General features: G+C 41.4%; 1 protein-coding gene across 4 annotated transcripts in view; it reads right to left on the bottom strand.

Annotated features, from left to right (window-relative positions):
* ARHGAP28 (Rho GTPase activating protein 28) overlaps positions 1 to 20,963 on the bottom strand; it is a 143,435-nt gene that overhangs the window by 103,955 nt on the left and 18,517 nt on the right. Inside the window, exon 1 of one of the 4 annotated variants that reach the window (XM_055417176.2) lies at positions 956 to 1,203. The exons of the other annotated variants lie outside the window; for them this stretch is intronic. The gene's annotated coding sequence lies outside the window, so the exon portion shown is untranslated. Of the gene's footprint in view, positions 1 to 955; positions 1,204 to 20,963 lie in introns of those variants that run through there. 4 annotated transcript variants of the gene reach the window in all.

Genomic DNA, 20,963 nt, shown 5'->3' with positions numbered 1-20,963 from the left:
AAAAGAAAACAGAAGTGCAGTAAGTAGCCTTGACAAGTGTCTGTATGGCCAACAGCGCTCTAAGAGTTAAGCATGAAACGAGGTAAAGAGACCATGGAAATCTTCCTGGGGAGAGCATGCACTTGTGTTTCTTGAAGTAGACCTCTGCTTGCGATTAATCAGATGAATTTTTGGTGTTGCGTTTACACGCTAACTCAGGCACCAATGTCTCAAAGAAGGTGCCTAAGAGCAGAGCAGACGGAGGGCAGGAAAAGGTCAGAGGAAATGGACAGAGGCAGTCACACGAACCCCACACCAGATCAGGGCAGGCACAAAAAACGAGAACCCCTTTCTCACTCACGTGTGTTCCCTAAGAACCAGGCCAAGAGACTCAGCCATTTCCCCTTGGCGCCATTTGCCCCAGCACTGAAATCAGAGGAAAGACTGGTAGCCCCACCAAAGAAATATTTTAATTCCATTAAAGGGTGGAAGAGCTTGCTTGGGTAATGTTTCTAAGATTAGATAATCATCTGGAAAGATTAGATCAGTTTAAACGCTCCCGCGCAAAAACAGGAACTGGAAGCAAAACACCTCCAAGTCATTCATTTTTACGCATCTATTAAGGTCCTATTTTAACTAGTCTTCTCAAATTAGTAACAGGGCGTACCTACTTCCCTTCTATATTTGGGCTTTAGAAACTTACATTCACACCATAACAAAAATCGTGAAAGGTTAAAAAGTTAACAGTTTACTGTCATTGAATATATGCACCAATAATCTAATGAAAGAAACTATGAGCCCCACCCATGCGTTCACTGAAAAATGGATTTAAAACAAACAAAAAAGTTACAGCCACTGTCTGGTTTCTCCTTGCCTCTTATAAGTGAAAGGAAAAAAAAAAAAAAAAACACAACAGTCAGCAGAAAGAAGCAAGAAGCCTAGAGCCCAAAATATTGATTGAGAAAGTGAAACTTACCTCTTAGCAGGTTAAGAGGGTCACGAATGCTATCAAGGGAGATGGACACTCAAAACATCCCTGTGACCTGGTGTCCTCATGGCCCAGGGGTGGGGAGGCCATCCTCCAACCCACTGCACCCCCTAACCTGCAGAGTTCTGCCTGCCCCCTCCACGTGGGAGCCAGGACCTGTCCCGCAGCTGCCTCCAGCTCTGCGGGCCTGAGAAACAAAGGGCTGTGAGGGAGCTTCTCCTCAGAGTGGAGAACAATTCCCAGTGCACGGGAGCTATTTAAAGAGGTGGGCCTGCGAGACCAATGCTGCCTCGGAGCCTTCCTGTTTGTGTCCCGGCTCAAATTTTCATCCATTTCCGAATGAAGACTGCAGAGTGTAATCAGCCCCCGAGAAGGCTGAGATTTATGCAAACCCGTGCGGTGTGCAAGGTCGACTTTTAGAAATGGTTTTTCCCTTTCGTTCTCTTCTCCACTAAGTAGACAGGAGGCTTTATTAAAAGCACTTTGAAAGTCAAAAGCAAAACCTGTACCTGCTGTGATCTGGTAAAAGTTGTTCTAACTCCTGAAAGCTTCTTAACCTGAAGTGTAGAAAGGAAAGACTGTGGATGATTGATCCATTGTCTATCAAGTAAGAACGCAGAGAAAAACCATGAGATTCATGGTCAGAAAGCAAGGGTTTGATTCAAAAAACCTTCACCGTTTACTAGCTAGCCTTTACTAAAGAAACGCACCCAATCTCTCTGGGCTTCAGTTTCTTTGTCGGCATAAATAGGGCGAATAACACATGCTTTGTATGTCTGCTTGTGAGAACTGCATAAGATGACTAGAAAAGACCCCACACTGCGCCCGATAAAGTCAGAGCACGCAGTCATTACATCATGGCGCCCAGATGCCCAGTGGCTGTTACAGACATTATTAGTAGCTGGGGAAAAACAGATGAGCCTGGTGGGCTACAGTCCGTGGGGTTGCAAAAGAGTGGGACACAACTCAGTGACTAAACAACAACAACAAAAAGAGTGAATACTTCTCCTCACTTCTCTCCAGAATTATACAAGATATAAACCATACAAAATATTGTTTGCCTGTGGGCTGGCTGCCTCCCCACTGGCACCCAGGCTGCCAGAGAGTCAAAGGCTTCACTGGGAATGCTGGTTTTTAACAATAGTCCCAGTACCCAGAACACTTCCCCACATATAGTAACATGCAATAAATAACTGCTAAATAAATGAATAGATAAATGCAACATTACGGGCAAAATCAAGTACAAAGCTCTACACATGGTAAGCCTGTAACAAATACGTCATCACATTAGTGAATGTACAGCCACTTTTTTTTTTTAATAGAAAAACATCCCAGGAAAAATGCAATGTGATAGAATTTTAAGACAAGCTGGAACTCTGAAAAACTTTTCAGATAAATATGACTGTATGTTTTGTTAGATCACCCAGTTCTAAATACATTATTAAGATGGTTCTTGAAGTGAAAGTGTTAAAGTGTTAGTCACTCAGTCACGTTCGACTCTACACCTCCATAGCCTATCAGGTTTCTCTGTCCATGGAATTCTCCAGGCAAGAATACTGGAGTGCACTGCCATGCCCTTCTCCAGGGGATCTTCTCCACCCAGGGATCGAACCTGGGTCTCCTGCATTGCAGGCAGATTCTTTACCATCTGAGCCACCAGGGAAACCCACAAACTTCTTACTCATGGAGGAAGGATTTCAAGAACAAACTCAACTAAACATTTTCAGCGGATTAATTCATATTGGATACTGTATCTAATATTCACAAATTTCTTATCTCATGGGTACTAGTTACAATATCCAATATGAATTAATTTGCTGAAAAAGTTTAGCTTAATTTGTTCCTAAAATCCTTCCTCAGGCCTGTTTTTGTTCAAAGTGGAAACTTTCTTTTGCTGCCCTTTAAGTCGGAGGTTGGTGATGATGGAATTTGATGAGAACTCATTGATTTTTTTTTTAAAGAGCATTACCCAGACAAGAAGACTAGAGATGCGTGGTCCCTTGTGGCTCTTATGATCTGACTACTGAAGTTTAATATAACATAACAACGTGCCTGGAGACAGGAGAGTCATGGGGACCTGGAACAACAGATTTAGTTTTGAGCCTCCACATTATTTCCTGAATCCAGGTCAGGCTAGTTCAGGTCACTAGAGACTAAAAGCCAATTCTCTGATGGTTGCTCATTAATCTATTACGTGTAAGGAAGAAAGCAACTTGAGTGGATATTTGTTCATTCTATAAAATTACCAGGAGAGGCAAGATCCTGACTCTTAAAAGATCATGTGAAACATAATCCCCTCTTCGAAGGGTTTCTCTTGCTTTGCTTAAGAAATAGGACCCCATTTCCAAGTTTCTCTTTCCTTCTCTGCACTCTTTCTGGTTCCTGCTTTATAGACAGAATAACAGCTGTCCTACTACAGGTCTTTCCACAAGCGTTAAAAGTGGAATATCAAGATTTAAAGTTGCTCGCTTTGAATGAAGTCATTTTAGTTCCAAAATATCAGGAAGCATCTTGTGATCACTGAATCTGAAAGTTCTACAGGTTTTGGCCAGAGAAGAAGAATCTCTGAAGAACAGAGAGTCACGACCAAATAAAAACATAATTTATTACTGTTCAGTTCAGTTCAGTTCAGTTCAGTCGCTCAGTTGTGTCCGACTCTCCGCGACCCCACGAATCACAGCACGCCAGGCCTCCCTGTCCATCACCAACTCCCGGAGTTCACTCAAACTCATGTCCACAGAGTTGGCAATGCCATCCAGCCATCTCATTCTCAGTCGTCCCCTTCTCCTCCTGCCCCCAACCTTTCCCAGCATCAGAGTCTTTTCCAGTGAGTCAACTCGTCGCATGAGGTGGCCAAAGTATTGCAGTTTGTTCATAACTGTCTATTCTGTTTTTCTAAGTTAGAATTTTAGACACTGATGAGAAGGCTTTCTACATCCCTCTTCCTCCTCTCATAGCGTCCCCCATGCTAGAGGCATTCTTAATTGAGTAATTAAAGATTTTAAAGAAGTTTCCAAATCGACTTTTGACAGCTTCCAGCAACAAGGCTTTCTCACCTTACCTGTAGCTTGCAGCCTGATAAATATCAGCCTACATGGAGCTTGTGCGTTCAACCGTGAGGGTTATCAAGTGAGGCTTAAATGCCTCCAGAAACACGCATGATTGTTGGGGGTGGGGGGCAAACTGTGGAAACTACCATCCAGTCGTCAAGTTTCTTCCTCATCTAATGAAGAAAGAACCTCTTTAAGCAGTTCTTCGAGAAGTTCTAACACCCTCCCCCTTCCCTAGGGAAGCAGATGTACCCTACTAGTTGTTTTCTGTAAAACAGTTTTATTGCCCTAGTTATTAATGCTAACAGACTTAGTCAAGATATGTGTATGTTAAGGAATAAAAAGAAAACTTCAAGTTACTGATTACAGGGTCTCCTTATGCTTATTTCTATCATTATTTAAGACTATATATCTCATTTGAATAGACATTTATCTAATGCTACAGAAAGCACAAAAATCAATCTGGTAAGGGACAAGAACTTATAGGCATGACTAACAGGAGCAAATATCACAGAACACATTATCCCAAAGAATATCATTAGTAGGTATAATACACTGGACAACAGAACAATAATGAATATTTCCTTTCTGCCATCTATTGTTTTATAGGACAGCACATTTCCTGTCAGCTGACTCGAATGAGTAAAACAAAGTCACACTGAAAGATTAATCTTATTGATAAGGATGCATTTTGATGGCAATTAATTCTAAGAGGTTAGGGCTATTTCTTTTCCAAAATAAGGAATGAAGAAGATAGTATTTCTCCCTCCTTTCTTCTCTCTCAACTGGCTGTGGGGTAAGGGCTCCGTTAAATGCTTTAAAGACATAAGGTTCTTATGCTTCATCAATTCACGAACTGGTGAGACAGGTACAGAAACATCAAGTACAAGGTAGGATGTAGTAAAAGAGAAAGGATCACCAAAGGTCAAGAGTGCAAGGCAGGAGACGGGAAGGACACAGGGTCAAGGGCTTTGTCACTTCCAAGCTGCCTGATCTTCCAGAAACTTCATCCCTCTAAGCCTCATTTTCCTCATGGATAAAACAGAGATCATACTAGTACCTGCTTCCCAGGGCTCTGATGAAAATTAAATGAATTTATGAATTCACTTCACAGCCTGGGTGGCAGCTGAGCCTGTGGACTGATTGTACGACTTTGGGGGAAGGATGTCTGAATAGTACAGCTCTATGACTTCCACATTTTAGGACAAAGGGCATGCCCAAGGACAAAGAGAGAGATTTTTTGAAGATAAAAAGCTAAATAAATTCATAAGCAGACCCTGACAATCCTAAATGTGCATTCACTGAAACAAAGGCTTCAAAATATTTGAAGTAAAAACTCTTAGAACAGAAATCCCAGTAACAGTTGAAGAGTTCAATACTCCACGCTCAGCAGCAATACATAGAATAAGACAGAAAATCAAGAAAAATAGAAAACTTAAATAGCATCAACCAAATCAACTTAATGGATATTTTTAGAATACCCATAAAAGCAGAATATATATTCTATTTAATTACACACAGAGTATCACCAAGATAAATCATATGCCAGATCACAAAACAAAGCTTTATAAATTCTGAAGGACTGAACTCATACAAAGTATGTTTTCTGATGACAAAGGAGTTCTTTTAGAAATCAGAAAATAAAAATATCTAGAAAATCCCTAAATAATGAAAGGTAAAGGACACGCTTTTTACAAACCTATATATCAAAGAAGAAATCCCAAGGGAAGTCAGAAAATATTTTTAACTGAATAATAAGAAAACTACAACATATCAATGTTAGTATTGCTACTGCTACTGCTAAGTCACTTCAGTCGTGTCCGACTCTGTGTGACCCCACAGACGGAAGCCCACCAGGCTCCCTCATCCCCGGGATTCTCCAGGCAAGAACACTGGAGTGGGTTGCCATTTCCTTCTCCAATGTGTGAAAGTGAAAGTGAAGTCGCTCAGTTGTTTCCGACCCTTAGCGACCCCACGGACTGCAGCCTACCAGGCTCCTCCATCCATGGGATTTTCTAGGCAAGAGTACTGGAGTGGGGTGCCATTGCCTTCTCCAATGTTAGTAGGATACTGCTAAAGCAATCCTTAGAGGGTATTTTATAGCATTAAATGGTTATTAAAATGGAAGACAGGTCTATAATGAATGACCTAGGCTTCTATCTTAGTAAGCTAGTAAAAGAAAACAAATTAAGCCCAAAATAAAAGCAAAGAAATAATTAAGATAAGAATGAACAAAAATTAATGCAAGAAAGATTAAACATATAAAAGATAGAGAAAAATTATTTAAAAGCTAGGTTTGGGAAAAGATGAACAGAAATGGTAAATTTGTAGCTATTTTATCAAGAAGAGAGAAGACAAAAATTAGCAGTATTAGGAAAGAAAAAGAGGATGGCCCTAAAAATTCTCAAGACAGAAAATGGATATTAATGGCATACTATAAACAACTATGGGTTTCCACAGTGGCTCAGTGCTGAAAAATCCTCTTGCAATGCAGGAGACACCAGTTTGATCCCTGGGTCGGGAAGAGCCCCTGGAGGAGGGCATGGCAACCCACTCCAGTATTCTTGCCTGGAAAAATCCCATGGACAGAGAAGCCTGGTGGGCTATATAGTACATGGGGTCACAAAAGAGTCAGACACAACTGAGAGACTAAACAACAACAATAAGCAACTATAACCCAAGAAATTCAACAACTTACATGCAATGGACAAATTCCTTGAAAGACACAAACTACAAAAATTGACAGCAGAACAAATGGAATCTACCTATATTCATGTTGAATACTGACTGATGATTTCATTGTACTTTTCACACAGCAGTAATTTATTCACAGATAAATGAAAACTAGCCTCACCAGTGTGATAACCTCAGCTTCAAAACTTCTTATGCCAATGAAAATTAAAAGCCTGAAAGATAACGCATGGTTACAGATACAGCAGGAAGAAAAAATGAAGGGTGAATGAATACAGCCAAAGTCACAGCACTTGCACAATTAGAGCAAAATTATTATTTAATATTCTTATAATTATTTACTTATGTAAACCCGGGGCAAATTCATGTCAATGTATGGCAAAACCAACCAATATAATATTGTAAAATAATTTGCCTCCAATAAAAAATAATTACCTAAAAAAAAAATAAATAAAAAATAAAAAGGTCTTCCTCAAAAAAAAAAAAATATTCTTAATTACAAGTAGGTTTTAAAATAAGTTTTAGTTTGTGTCTAGATCGCAACCCATCTCTTTTTCGGAATTAAAAAGATTGGAAGTGAAAGTATAGCTTCTGTCACAACACAAATGGTCCTGAGTAGATTCCTAGGAAGGAAAGAAGCAAGGTGATTGACAGGAGGAAGTGTGTTTTGAGTCCAGGAGAGCAAACAGTTCTTGTTTGCTGCAAGTCATGAATAGACAGCTTTCACTATTAGCAGCTATGTGCCAATGATTCCCAACTCAACTGCACAGTGAGGGCAGGAAGTCACAGGACGACTGTTGCTTGTATGCTGTACTTCTACTAAACCTTGATTTTATTGCCCATTTCCAATAGCTCTTGGGCTTGGGTGGTAAACAACAGCTCTTTAGTAATTCTGCAAAGGATGCAGCTGGTGAGAAAAAGTGTAATCACATATGCATCCAACAAGGAAGAACAAATAAAAACAAAACACGATTCTCCACTTACAAGTCAAACAAGTTATGTGCCTTACCTAAGAGGAAGAGGTTGGCTTTATATTCTAATCATTAGCGATCATTAATAAATGAAACATTTTATTTTTCTCAAGTGTTTATATTTCTTATATTGGGAAGTCAAACAATAGGCTAGACTTTTCATAGGGAGATAAGTACAATCAAGATGTCATGCAGGCTTAAAATAATAATACTAATAAAACTCTTGAGGTGCTTGCTAGATTCTGATTAGGTATTTTAAGTGCTTTACATGTACTAACTAATCTCATCCTCTGTACCACCCAAAGAGATTGAACTACTACTTCCATCATTTTACAGACCAAGAAATAGAAGTGCAGAGAGGTTATGTAACTTGCCCAGGATTGCACAGCTAGGGTCTGATGCTGTAAATACTGAAGAATAATTTCCCAATGTGCCAGTTACTACCTCTGCTTTCACATTACGGGAATTAACATTTTTACAAGTTGTTTTTTTTTTTTTACTTCTGGGAGTGACATTTTTTTGCCTGTATGGTTTTAACCTGAATCAGGAAAAATACAGTATGAGGAAACAGTACTACAATACAGGTCTGTGAGCTTCTCAGTAGCAGGCCGTTTGCTGGGATGAATAGCATTTTCAATAATACAGCAGCACACTCCCAAGGCAACAAGCCCATCTGTGAACAGTGCAGTGAGAAGGTGTCAACATTAAAAGGCAAGCAAGGTGGAGCTGAGACCAACGCAGCTCCCTGTCTTCCCTGACCCAGAGGACAAAGAAATCAATTCAGTCTCAAAAGCAAAACTTAATGAACCCCCACATCTTGGAATGAGCAAAGGATGTGACATCTGTCTACAGAAACTTGTCTTGGGAACTCGATCTGTAAGATGAGAAAAATTGTACTTGCTCAAGTATTCTCTTTGAGTAGAAGACCTACAAGGAAGCTGCAATCACTAGCTGCTGTTTACATGACTTCTGGAAGGGAAAGGGAAAACACTAAACATTTATCGAGCCCCCAGGTTGAGCCAAACACTGTTATATCGTTCCCATTTCACCTAGTTAAATCTTGACAGCGTATCCAGAAGGTATTATTCTCCCCATTACTAAGGTCTAGAAAAACTGACAAAAGAGGTTATATAAAGTGCAAGCAATAGACGTTAGAGAAAATTCTGTACCTCAAACCAGAGAATAGAGTGTAGTTCAGCAGGTAAAGAATCTGCCTGCAATACAGGAGACACAAGTTCCATCCCTGGGTTGGAAAAATCCCCTGGAGTAGGAAATGGCAACCCACCCCAGTATTCTTGCCTGGAGAATTCCATGGACAGAGAAGCCTGGCAGGCTATGGTCCACTGAGTTGCAAAGAGTCGGATACGACTGAAGCAATTTAGCACACGATTTAGCAAGATTAAGATTAAGAAATTAACTCATATATAAATCTTACTGTGTGGCAGTCATTGTTCTAAGGTCTTTACTTACAGTGATGTCTTTAATACTCATGATAAGTCTATGAGATTAATTCTGCTATTAATATTATCCCCAGTGAGGAAACTGAGCAGCTGAAGAACTAAAGAACTTGCCGAAGTCAGTAGCAGAGCCAGAAAAACGCTCTTCAACACTGATTTGGTTCTTTTAAAGCTAACAGAGAGGAACTCCCTGGAGGTCCAGTGGTTAGGACTCCACGTTCTCTCTTCTGGAGCGATGGGTTTGCTTGTGGGTCAGGGAACTAAGATACAGCAATCTGGGATAAATAAAAACCTGGACCTCTCCAGGTTCAGGATGCCTCAGCCGTCTTCAGGATGAGAGTCATTTCATCACTGAGACTTCAGTTTAAAGATTAACCTTTCGGTGTCTTTCTGCATTCTTGCCTACAAAAATAAAGTCAGCTCAGCAGATTAATTGAATAAATAAAATGAAAGAAGTCCACTTAAAAAACAAACAAACAAAAAAGCTAACAGAGTCAATCATTTCAACACTGGAGAGGCTGAAAGTGAAACTGGCATAGGACCAAAATGGCCCAATTCCTTTGTAACCAATATATGAACCCCAATACTTGAGACATATACTAATTTAACTGATTTTTGTGTTTCTTGATAATACAGGAAAACTACTTACATGTTGTCCCAGAATGATATTCATTTTAGAAAACAGAGGATGCATTTTAGAGCATCTAGGCTCAGGCATAGGATGACCATATGTGCTGGCTTGTTTAGAAAAATCCCAATTTATACCTGCTGTAAACAGTGAAAGACTTGATTTTTCTTGGGCTCCAAAATCACCACAGACAGTGAGTGCAGCCATGAAATTAAAAGACGCTTGCTCCTTGGAAGAAAAGCTATGACAAACCTAGACAGCATATTAAAAAGCAGAGACATCACTTTGCCGACAAAGGTCTGTATAGTTGAAGCGATGGTTTTTCCAGTAGTCATGTATAGATGTGAGAGTTGGACCATAAAGAAGGTTAAGTAACAAAGAACTGATGCTTTCAAACTGTGGTGCTGGAGAAGACTCGAGAATCCCTTGGACTGCAACGAGATCAAACCAGTCAATCCTAAAGGAAATCAACCCTGAATATTCATTAGAAGGACTTATGACCAATGTAGACAGCATATTAAAAAGCAGAGACATTACATTGCCAACAAAGGTCTGTCTAGTCAAAGCTATGGTTTTTCCAGTGGTCATGTATAGATGTGAGAGTTGGACTATGAAGAAAGCTGAGTGCCAAAGAATTGATGCTTTTGAACTGTGGTGTTGGAGAAGACTCTTGAGAGTCCCTTGGACTGCAAGGAGATCCAACCAGTCCATTTTAAAAGAGATCAGTCTGGATGTTCATTGGAAGGACTGATGTTGAAGCTGAAACTCCAATACTTTGGCCACATGATGCGAAGAGCTGACTCATTTGAAAAGACCCTGATGCTGGGAAAGATTGAGGGCAGGAGGAGAAGGGGATGACAGAGGATGAGATGGTTGGATGGCATCAATGACTCGATGGACATGGGTTTGGGTGAACTCTGGGAGTTGGTGATGGATAGGGAGGCCTGGCATGCTGCAGTTCATGGGGGTCACAAAGAGTCGGACATGACTGAGCAACTGAACTGAACTGAACTGATGCTGGAGATGAAGCTCCAATACTTTGGCCACCTGATGCGAAGAGCCAGCTCATTGGAAAAGACCCTGATACTGGGAAAGATAGAAGGCAGGAGGAGAAGGAGACGACAAAGGATGAGATGGCTGGATGGCATTATGGACTCAATGGACAGGAGTTTAAGCAAGCTCAGGGAGATGGTAAAGGACAGGGAAGCCTGGCGTGCCACAGTCCATGGGGTCACAAAGGGTTGGACACGACTGAGCAACTAAACAACAATACCCGTTGTTCAGATATGATCAGATAGCACTCGCTTTCACTTTCAAAAGTGTCCCATTTTGGACAATAAAGTATATAATCATCTCGCTTAGGCACAACCAGTGCAACTGGTACAAGTCAAACTGCACAAGATTCAGAGCCAATCCCCTTCTCATATAATTTTCAAGTCATTCTTTTTAGCAACTCTAGAAGCTACCGGTCTATGCCAACAACCACCAGCCCTTGGTTCACTGTTCACTGTTAGTACTGACTCTTTTATCTTTATGTACATTTTTGTTGGTTTGTTTCATGGTCCCATCTCCATGCTTTCTATTTAACAATAATTTTCCACTTAGTTTTTCCTACTGATAAAATTAATTAGGATTACTGATTAACTCTAAAACTTCTAAAAGGCAAAATCAATACAAAACAAATACCCTCCTTCCCCAATTCAAAACATACCTAATTTTACAACTTTCTGGGCACCTAAAGCCACGGAGAGTTGTCTCTATAAACGCTAGTTTAACATCATGTACGCTCACAAAAGAGAGAGTTCTACTGACCTTTCCATCTCAAACATTTTACAGATTTGGTACATCACCACGGGAATTTCAAATGATCTCACATTCACCTTCTGAGAATCAGAGTCTGTATGAAAACTGTTCTGTGTTGCACTTGGTTTAAATAATCCTGATTCTTTCATCTCCTCACCCGAAAATCTGTCATTTTTACCATCATGAGCTCAGTAGTCCTCTTCCCCATTTCTCTTTTTTTTTCTGCCTCTTCCTACATTCAAACACTTCATTTCCCTCTGGCCCTTTGGCCAAGTTACTGTCTTTCCTCCTCCAATACTTTCCAATCTATGACGACCACTCAAATGACACTTCTGTCCTTAAGGATTCCATTGTCACTTTTAAGAAACAAGTAGCTATTCAGGTTCACTCTCTAACACTGTGCTTCCAGCAACACCCCAACTCAGCAGTTGCCTTAGTAGGCCTCTGCTGTCTCCTTATCACTTTATAATTCTTCTGAAAAATACTTACCTTTGGACTCCTGGCCTCTCCACACTTGGATCAAAATTATCCACTCAGATAGAGTCTTCTTGGGAAACAGCTGACAATAAAGCTTCCCAGCTCCTGGCCTTCACTCACCGTATTGTTTATGAAGATTCTTGGGCAACTGGGATCTTCAGAAAGAAGGGAGGAGATCCCTGCCCTCCACTCATAGAAGATCGGTTCACGTGTCCTGAAGCACTGGGCTGCACTGCTTTACTCCAACCTCAGTCCACACAGTCACTGCTGCTGGAAGATACAGTCACAACTGGTCGCCATGGAGTCAGTGGCAAGCTGCTCTATGCCAGTGTGAATCGGGGTGATGGAGGCAACAGCCTCCCATGCCCTGCTTAGGGACTTAACCACCTTGACAGTGTTCTCTTTCCAAGCCAGCACAGGGTCTTTAGATCTTAGCATCTAAATTCACCTTGATTATGATACCCAATACTGAACCATATTCATCTTTAATTCCCACTAAATGGCCTCAATTATCCAAAGAGGTTTAATCTCACCGGATAGTGACGTATCATTAGAGATTTCCCTATAAAAGTTGCTTTGGATGTGTGGTATCTTTTTGGGAGAAATTGCTGTAAGGTTTGAAGATCACATTTAATAGAAGTGAATTTCATTAAAGATTTAAGGAAAGTAATTACAGCTTCAGATTCACATGATCAAAGACAAATTATACATTCCAGTCTATAATGATGTTTTAAACAGACATTTCTTCCTAACTATCTGTTACCTTGCTCCTTCATGACAATAGTCTTATTTGTGATAAGTAGTTATCCCGAACAAAGCTGGAGTCCTTGCAAACAGAGAATCAATTGTATCATGTATTTTAGAGCTACTGAGGTGACACTTAAGATAAGCACATGTTCACTAACACGTAGACCAGAATTTGACCAAATCTTAATCATGAAACCGAGTACGTCTCTGTGTGTCAGCTTTACTATTAACACTCCTATAGGACTTTCAGCAAACTCTGTCTTTTATGGACAGAGACAGTATCTACCAAGACAAAAATCGGTATGCTTGGGGTGAAATGTTTCTGACTAGAGTCAGAAACATGCAGAAGACAGAGCTCTGGGAAGACCATCAGAATTCAAGCTTTAAAACAACAACAAAAAGAAGACACCTCAAATCATTCCACTTCGTTTCTCCAAATGCTATCCTTTCAATTATCTTAAAAACATTCATTTGACTAAAAGTAATATTCAAAGATCACTCTCTAACTAAACCACAGACTATGTGAGATTTCATATATTATATTCTTCCAACTATGGACTGCATTTACTGAATAAGCTGAAAATTCACAGTGTGATATAGAGTAAATCGTAGGACTGCATTATCCTGAAGAATCACAAATAAACACAAGGAGCAGAGAAGAAAAACAGGAGCTCGATTTCAATTTGGTCTCACTGAAAACACAATACTTGCTCTTACTGTCACTTTACATTAGATAGAATAGAAATGTCTAAACAAAATTTTTGAAAGGCTAACCTGAAGATTTATTTTTAATTAGACACAGCAGTGACTCTCACATCAAATTAATTTCTTATTATAACCTTTTATAACTGCGATACTGTACTGAAAGTATGCAGAAACATTTAACAGTTTCTTTCAAGGACACTTTCCTTTAAAAAAAAGAAAAACAACTACCTAACAAGCCTTCAGGTACCATTTCACACTGGGCACCTGGGTATCCACAAGACTCTTATTTCTTTGTGCCCTCCCAAATTACAGCCTCAACGCAGAATCGCTTGACTAAGTGGCACATCTGTAAGATACAAAAGCTACTGATTTATTAAGAGAGGCCTGAGGCTCTATTTTTACTTCACCTAACACTCCTATGCATAGCGCTTATCACAACAATAGAAAAAATCATCCTCCATCAGTGAGCAAAAGACAAAGCAGACAGAATGATTATGCGCATATAAAGAGGGAAAAATAAATGCTCCCCCTGGTGGGATGCTACTGAGGCACCTCGCAGGAGCCTGCCCTCTGCATTTCTGAATTGTGGCCAAGATGATCAAGACGTACTGAGAGAAAGAAGCCACAGCGTGGTCACCTGTCCGTGGTCCTCCACTGAGGAGGCAGAGCCTGGGTGTCACCATGCTGCGATTCCAGCTAAGAACCAGCCTGGCACCAGGTGAGGAGTTTCCAGAGCCCACCGCACAGAGTCCCTTCTGTTTAGACAACCTCCTCATGGTGCAGGGGCTGGCGGAGGCTCGGGAACCGGCCCTACTGAGCTGGGAACGTGTGTTACACTGCACGAAGTCTGTGTTCACTGAAGACGCGAATGGTCTCAGACGCAGAGAGAAAAGACTGTGAGAGAGACACAGGATCAGTGGGCATGCGTGCTAAGTTGATTAGTCGCATCCGACTCTTTGTGACCCCATAGACTGTAGCCCGCCAGGCTCCTCTGACCATGGGATTCTCCAGGCAAGAATATTGGAGTGGGTTGACACGCCCTCCTCCAGGGGATCTTCCCGACCCAGGGATTGAACCCAAGTCTCTTAAGTCTCCTGCGTTGGCAGGCAGAGTCTTTACCACTAGCACCCTCTAGGAAGCTCAGAGACAGGATTGGAAGCAAGCTCAAATTTGAAAGTTAACCTCTAAGCCTTGGTTCACCTGTGGATACCAGTGATGCAATCAGAACAAATAAGAAGGTCTGTTTCACTTCACTGTCTGATTTTGGGTCTGGGCTGTGATGTGCTTAGTCGCTCAGTCCTGTCTCGACTCTTTGTGACCCCACACACTGTAGCCGCCAGGATCCTCTGTCCATGATGATACTCCAGGCAAGAATACTGGAGTGGGTGCCATGCCCTGCTCCAGGGGATCTTTCCAACCCAGGGATCTTTCCAACCCAGGGATCGAACCCATGTCTCCCGCATTGCAGGTGGATTCTTCACTTTCTGAGCCACCAGGGAAGCTTGAATTTGAGGACCCAATAATTTATAACACTCACATTCTTTTGAGACAGTTTCAGAAACTGTGGTTATTCGATTCAGTAGAGGAAAGAATTCCATCTGGCCCCACTCACGTTTTCCTCTCAGAACAGAAATGAGGATTAGTAAAAAGCATGGCTGAGTAGAAATATCAGTCTACCAAGGGAGAATGGGCACCGGCCAGTTTGTAAAAGGAGTTAAAATTAAATTCTTAATACAATTTAACATCAATTAAATGTGTGTAATGAGAATGACCACCCTGAAAATGAATCTATTTAATAGTTAAAGTATAATCAAATTAGTCTGTTCTACAAATGTAGTGCGCCTTCCTTTCTAATTAATCACTATTTTATGAAGTTGGACTTCCCAGACGCCTGGAATTCTTTAAAAGATTTGTAGGCATGTCTTCAAAATGGGGTGGGGGTGGGGGGCAGGGGTGAAACTTCCCTGGGGGTCCAGTGGTTAAGACTTCGCCTTCCAATGCAGGGGGCGCAGGTTCGATCCCTGGTAGGGGTTGCTGAAATCCCCCAGGCCTTATGGCCAAAAATCTAAAACTTAAAAACAGAAGCAATATTGCAACAAATTCAATAAAGACTTTAAAAATGGTCCACATTAAAAACAAAAAAAACCTCTAAAAAAATGAGACTTTGCTATTTCTTATAGTAGAAAAATTGGTTTCTTGTCTTAGCAACTGCCAATTAACCTCATAACTCTAGATAATTCCAAGGAAAGGAAAGCCATCTAAAATCAGAAAGGAAAATGACATGCCAAGTATCACGGTCTACACCATCACAGAGATAGCACTATCGTTTTCTCTGTATGGAGCCACTATCATGGAGCCACCACTGCCCCTGCAGGGTCTGGCAGGGCCATCTCCAGGTGGATCACATCTCCACACCAGGAGAGAACCAGGAGATCCTTTACCCCAGTAAAGTATGTGTGAACCCATCGGTTTGAAGTTCCTTGTTGACTCAGCTGGCAGGGCTCATTTTGCCTTTCAACATCCGAGCGCCAACAATCTCAATTTTTGTGTATGTTCCTCATGGCCATCATTTCCCAGTCTTTAAAATTATATCCTCTAATATCCTGTGAATCATCCCTGGTTACGGAGTCCTAAATTAGATGTTGCATTTTAACTAAAGGAGACACATTATGTCCAAGAACGACTGCCTCAAATGAGGTCATGGACACTCTAGTTTTACAGTATGAAAAACAAAAGGCATTTCCTTTTTCTTTCAGGTCCCAGGGATTTTTTTTTTTTTTTCCTTTACAAGAGAGAAAATCTAACAAAGTGAAAGCATAAGCAACTGATCATGTGGAACCTGACCCTGATTAGCATTTCTTTGTGTTTCTTCAGTGTTTCATTTTCTCTTTCTCATTGTGAGAAACTGCCTTCTATGATAAATTTAAAACTAGAGTTGATTATCTTGCTTTCTAGTTTTGGGGGAAAAAAATCATATATGGCCCCCTCCGCTCCACTTCATAGGCGTCTATGGGGTGTGCTGCTGGACAGTGGGAAGACAGGGACGCACGGTGGCTCCAGCGCGCAGCAGGCTACACACACTGTGGGGGCAGCTCCAGAGCAGTCACGGCATCCTCATCATCGGGAATAATGACTGGAGGGCAGCACAGGCCCCGGATTCAGCAGGAGCACAACGGAGAGAAACTGGATACAGACTGGAGGAGAAGGAAGAGGAAAAGGCGTTGGGGCAGATTTTTCTAGATGACATAACTGGGGCCCAGCCCCCAGCTGAGACGGGGAGGAGGCTCTTCAGGTAAGGGAATGAGGGTGTGTGGAAAGCAGGCAGAGAATGCAGGTGAAGAAGCACAGGTTCTGCTATGCTTTGTGTGTGTGTGTGTGCGTGCGCACGCGTGCGTGTGCTCAGTCACTCAGGCGTGTCCGACTCTTCGTGATCCCATAGACTGTAGCCTGCCAGGCTCCTCTTTCCATGGGGTTTTCCAGGCAAGCCTGGAGTGGGCATACTCCAAGGGATCTTCCCCAGCCAGGGATTGAACCCACGTCGCTTGTGTCTCCAGCACTGACAGCTGGGTTTTTTGCCACTGTGCCACCTGGGAAGTCCAGGATATGTGTATTTTACCACAATTAAAAAAAAAAAAAAGCAGCAGCAGCATGGGTTTTGGAGTGAGACTGCTCTACTTCACTGGGGCAAATTACTTACTTTCTGCATCTGTTTTTAAACCTACAAAATGAGAGGCAAAACAGTACCTACTTCCTGGGAGTGAAAGCCCCAAGGTTTTAATCCACAGAAAGCACTGGCAGCCATGCTGGCTTTATAGGAAGTGCCCAAAGATGGGTGAGGGCATGGTACCTTCACGGGCTGAAGAGTTTAAGCTGTCTCCTACAGAGAAGTCCAGGAAACAGAAGAAGAAAGCCAGGAAAGAGAACTGAGCTGAAGGCCACTGCTTTGAAAATACATGTTTTCTTTTTCTTATTGTGTACCTACATGAGGCCATGGATATTAACTAATTATAATCATTTCACAATGTATGTAATCATTTCACAATGTCAGATAACTATGCTGACACCCTAAATTTATACAGAGCTATATGTTGATAATATCTCAAAAGAAGTGGAAAAAAAGTTATTTAAAATTTTTTAAAGAAACCACATTTTGAAGGTAGCACTTTTTCCTTTCTGAGGTCCTCACTGAACTTTAAATGAGCACCAAGGCTATATCCGTGAAGCCACCTACACTTGACAATAGGAGAAACTTGTCGGTGCAAAATGATTACGTCTTCCAGCGTTAAAACACTCCTTTTCGAAGGACAGACTAACCACACTACACTAAATGTGCCTTCTGTCCCACGGCCTGAGAAGGGCTGCAGTCCTAAATCAATGGATGCCACACATCCCACGAACACCCGTGTCTGGTTACACACACGTCATCTGACAGTCTGTGGACAGAGGAGTGTCCTGTTGGAATTCCGCACATTCTATGGAAAGGAACGAAAAGACAGTATGAGAAAACATAACAAGTCCTTCCCATAAAAAATGGCAGAGAAATGTTAGAATATGGGAGACTTGAGCTGCTTAATATCTGTTTCCTCATTGGAAAAATAAGGCTAGATGTTTTCTAAAGACTCTTGGGACCTCAAATATGCTATAAACTGCTTGATGAACAGGCTGTATGTAATCAAGGCACAATATAAAACCCTGTATGAGGAGAAATATCTGTCCAGTCCAGAATTCTGTCAGACAGCACCACCAGGGAATCATTGTAGGCAAGAGCAGTATCGTTTGGCTCCTTCATTTCTAACTTCCCTATAAAGACATGCTACTAATTTGCAACTCCTGACTTCAGCTCACCTTTCCTGAATCTATTTTCACTGTGGTACAGCTGCTGAATAGATAATGTGCAAACAGACCAGGTCAGCTGTTTGCTCTAATTAGCTTTCAGCTCAAACTTTTTCTTTTTTTCCTTGTGGTTACAATTATATTGGTCAGAGATGGACCAGAAGCTTTAACTCCAATCTCAGAAATGCTTCATTGGCATAAGCAAACATCTTCCTGTCTCTTTGCACACAAGACTACAGACCAGTAGTCTCAAGTGCAGAGCATACACCTGCACAGGGATCCAAGAAAAGCACTAGAAACACTGAGCAAACTCCCATTCAGGACACCAGGCTTGGACTGTGTGAATGAGGGTCCAAAAAAGCCAAAACAAAACAATTTCCCTCATCTTGCTATTAGAAAACAGTTATACAATCCCCACCCCTCACATGTGAAATACTGAAAAGATTTCTGCTCCCTCTAAACCTTCCTTGAGAAGTGGCTAAAACTCAGTACTTTTGTTAGATGCTGACTGCCAACGTTTTCAGCCCTGAGAACAGAAACACCCCTTTCATACAGGGATTATTCCATAAACTCAAGACACTCCCAGCTTCTGCCCCACCGACTTTCTTACATCAGCAGGAAATGCCCAAGTCCAGACACTGGCCATCATGACCAGGCCACCCGGAAGTGTCCTGCCTGTGGGGACACACACAGAACAGCAGGCATTCTAGCTGTTTTTATACTGAATTTGTCTGCACTTATTCAGAGTTCATTTCTAGGTTCTGGGAAACACACTTGATATCATGAGAGCTCTCTCCAGGTATATGAAATGGTCGTGCTAGCTACACGTGTAAAGATATCGTGGATGGAAGCAGTGAGGAAATTTTGAATAATCTGACCAACATCTTCTTAACCTGTGTACTATGAACCATCTAAAAAATGCATGCAAACTTGCACAGCATACATATGTGTACTTTTCACAGAGGTCACTGGTTTTTATTAGCATCTCAAAGAGCTCTAGGACTTGAAAAAGCTAAGAACTACATGATAAAAAATAACTTTTCTTGTTTCGGTTTGTAAAAATATCACCCAGGTCCCTATGCTAGAGATATCAAGAAAACATAAAATACATCACCTTTGGTTCTCATTTATATGAGTTCAGTTCAGTCTCATTTGTATATCTTTGAGTAATTAATTCTAAATTAAAAGATAGCATTTGCCATGCATGCTGTTTGTGAAGTTTTCTTGCTTCAGTAGTTCATCAAATAATTTTGACAATACAGTTTGTAATTTGGCTTTAAACAAATTCATCCTCACACACACACAGACACACACACAAAGATATTCTATACACAAAGTAGTTCCCCAAAATAGGTATTGATGCAGTAAATGGTTCATTTAATTGGATACTTGCTAAAATTGAGGTCTAATCACACTAGGGTATGTGGAGAATTCTATTCTAGGGGTAGCATAATTCCAGGAAGATGGAAAACCTGTAACTGAATCTCTTCCACCACCTTCCGAAAACACATAGGGGTGCATTCCATTGCCCCAGCAGCCGCGGGCTTAACTGCAGCTGACCAAGTTTGAGACGACCTACAAAATCTGCTCTGTTATTAGCAACATTCTTGCCTTCATGGAATTACCAGAATGCATGTGACAGTCAGGGCTTCATTAGTGTTGAGCTAGTCTTCTCCCCACCTGCCTGGATCCCTCTGTGCACAACGCTAGGAAAATTCTGCCATCCACAACACCCAGCTGTGTCATCCAACCACAAGCCAAGCCGACGGGGGTAAGAGCTACGCTAAATGTGAAGCCTGAGGATGGGACTCTGGCTGAAGCACTTGGATTCCAGCATATGCTTATGATTACCATTAAGCCAGCGACTCCCACAGGATAAGCTATTTATATGGGTTATTTTGGTTGCCAGGGGGTGGGGTTGAGTAGGGGGTGGGTAATAAACTCTCCTGCAGTTCTAAAACAGTTAAGTTTATGCTCTGGTCTGATTTTTGCAAAACGAGTTTTCATTCATTTTGAAAGAAATCTACACAGAGCTGAAGACACCGTCCTATGGTGAGGTACTCTCATTAATTTACTTTCATTGGTTTGGCCGTAACAACTGACACATCTTTGACCACTCGTTGAGCCAATCCCACCCTGCAAATAAAATCTTGCAAATTGTATAGACGTTCCCACTGCTTCTCTCACCAATTCCTCAGGACATCCAGCTAGATTATGAGACCCCTTGTACATCCTCTGTACCCCACACCCTACCCATACATCAGTATACCTACATTACCCAGTATACCCACATGCCCAACTTAAACACCATTCCTCTAGGAATTAAAGCTTGTGACCTCTCCAGGAAGCATGAAGCTGAATAAGACATGGTTCCCAAAGCCCTCAGGCTCCCTTAAAAGCCCCTCAAGCACAGAAACTCCATCCTGTTTAGCTGTGATCCTTCACAGTGCCCTCAGGAGAAGACACTCAGAAGACAAGTGCTAAGAAAGAAATTCAAAGAAACAATAAATAAATGAATGAACTGAATGACAGAGGCTCTGGAGGTCTATTTTCTTAGTTAATTTTCTTATTTATTTTTCTCACACACATCCTTAAAACAATTATTTGGACAGAAGTGTTTATTACACTCACTGT

This window comes from Moschus berezovskii, chromosome 28 (genome assembly GCF_049115385.1).
Source record: "Moschus berezovskii isolate FMDL1 chromosome 28, NW_MosBer_1.0, whole genome shotgun sequence".
In the NCBI taxonomy this organism is placed as follows: Eukaryota; Metazoa; Chordata; class Mammalia; order Artiodactyla; family Moschidae; genus Moschus; species Moschus berezovskii.
This window is presented reverse-complemented; position numbering and strand designations above follow the sequence as displayed.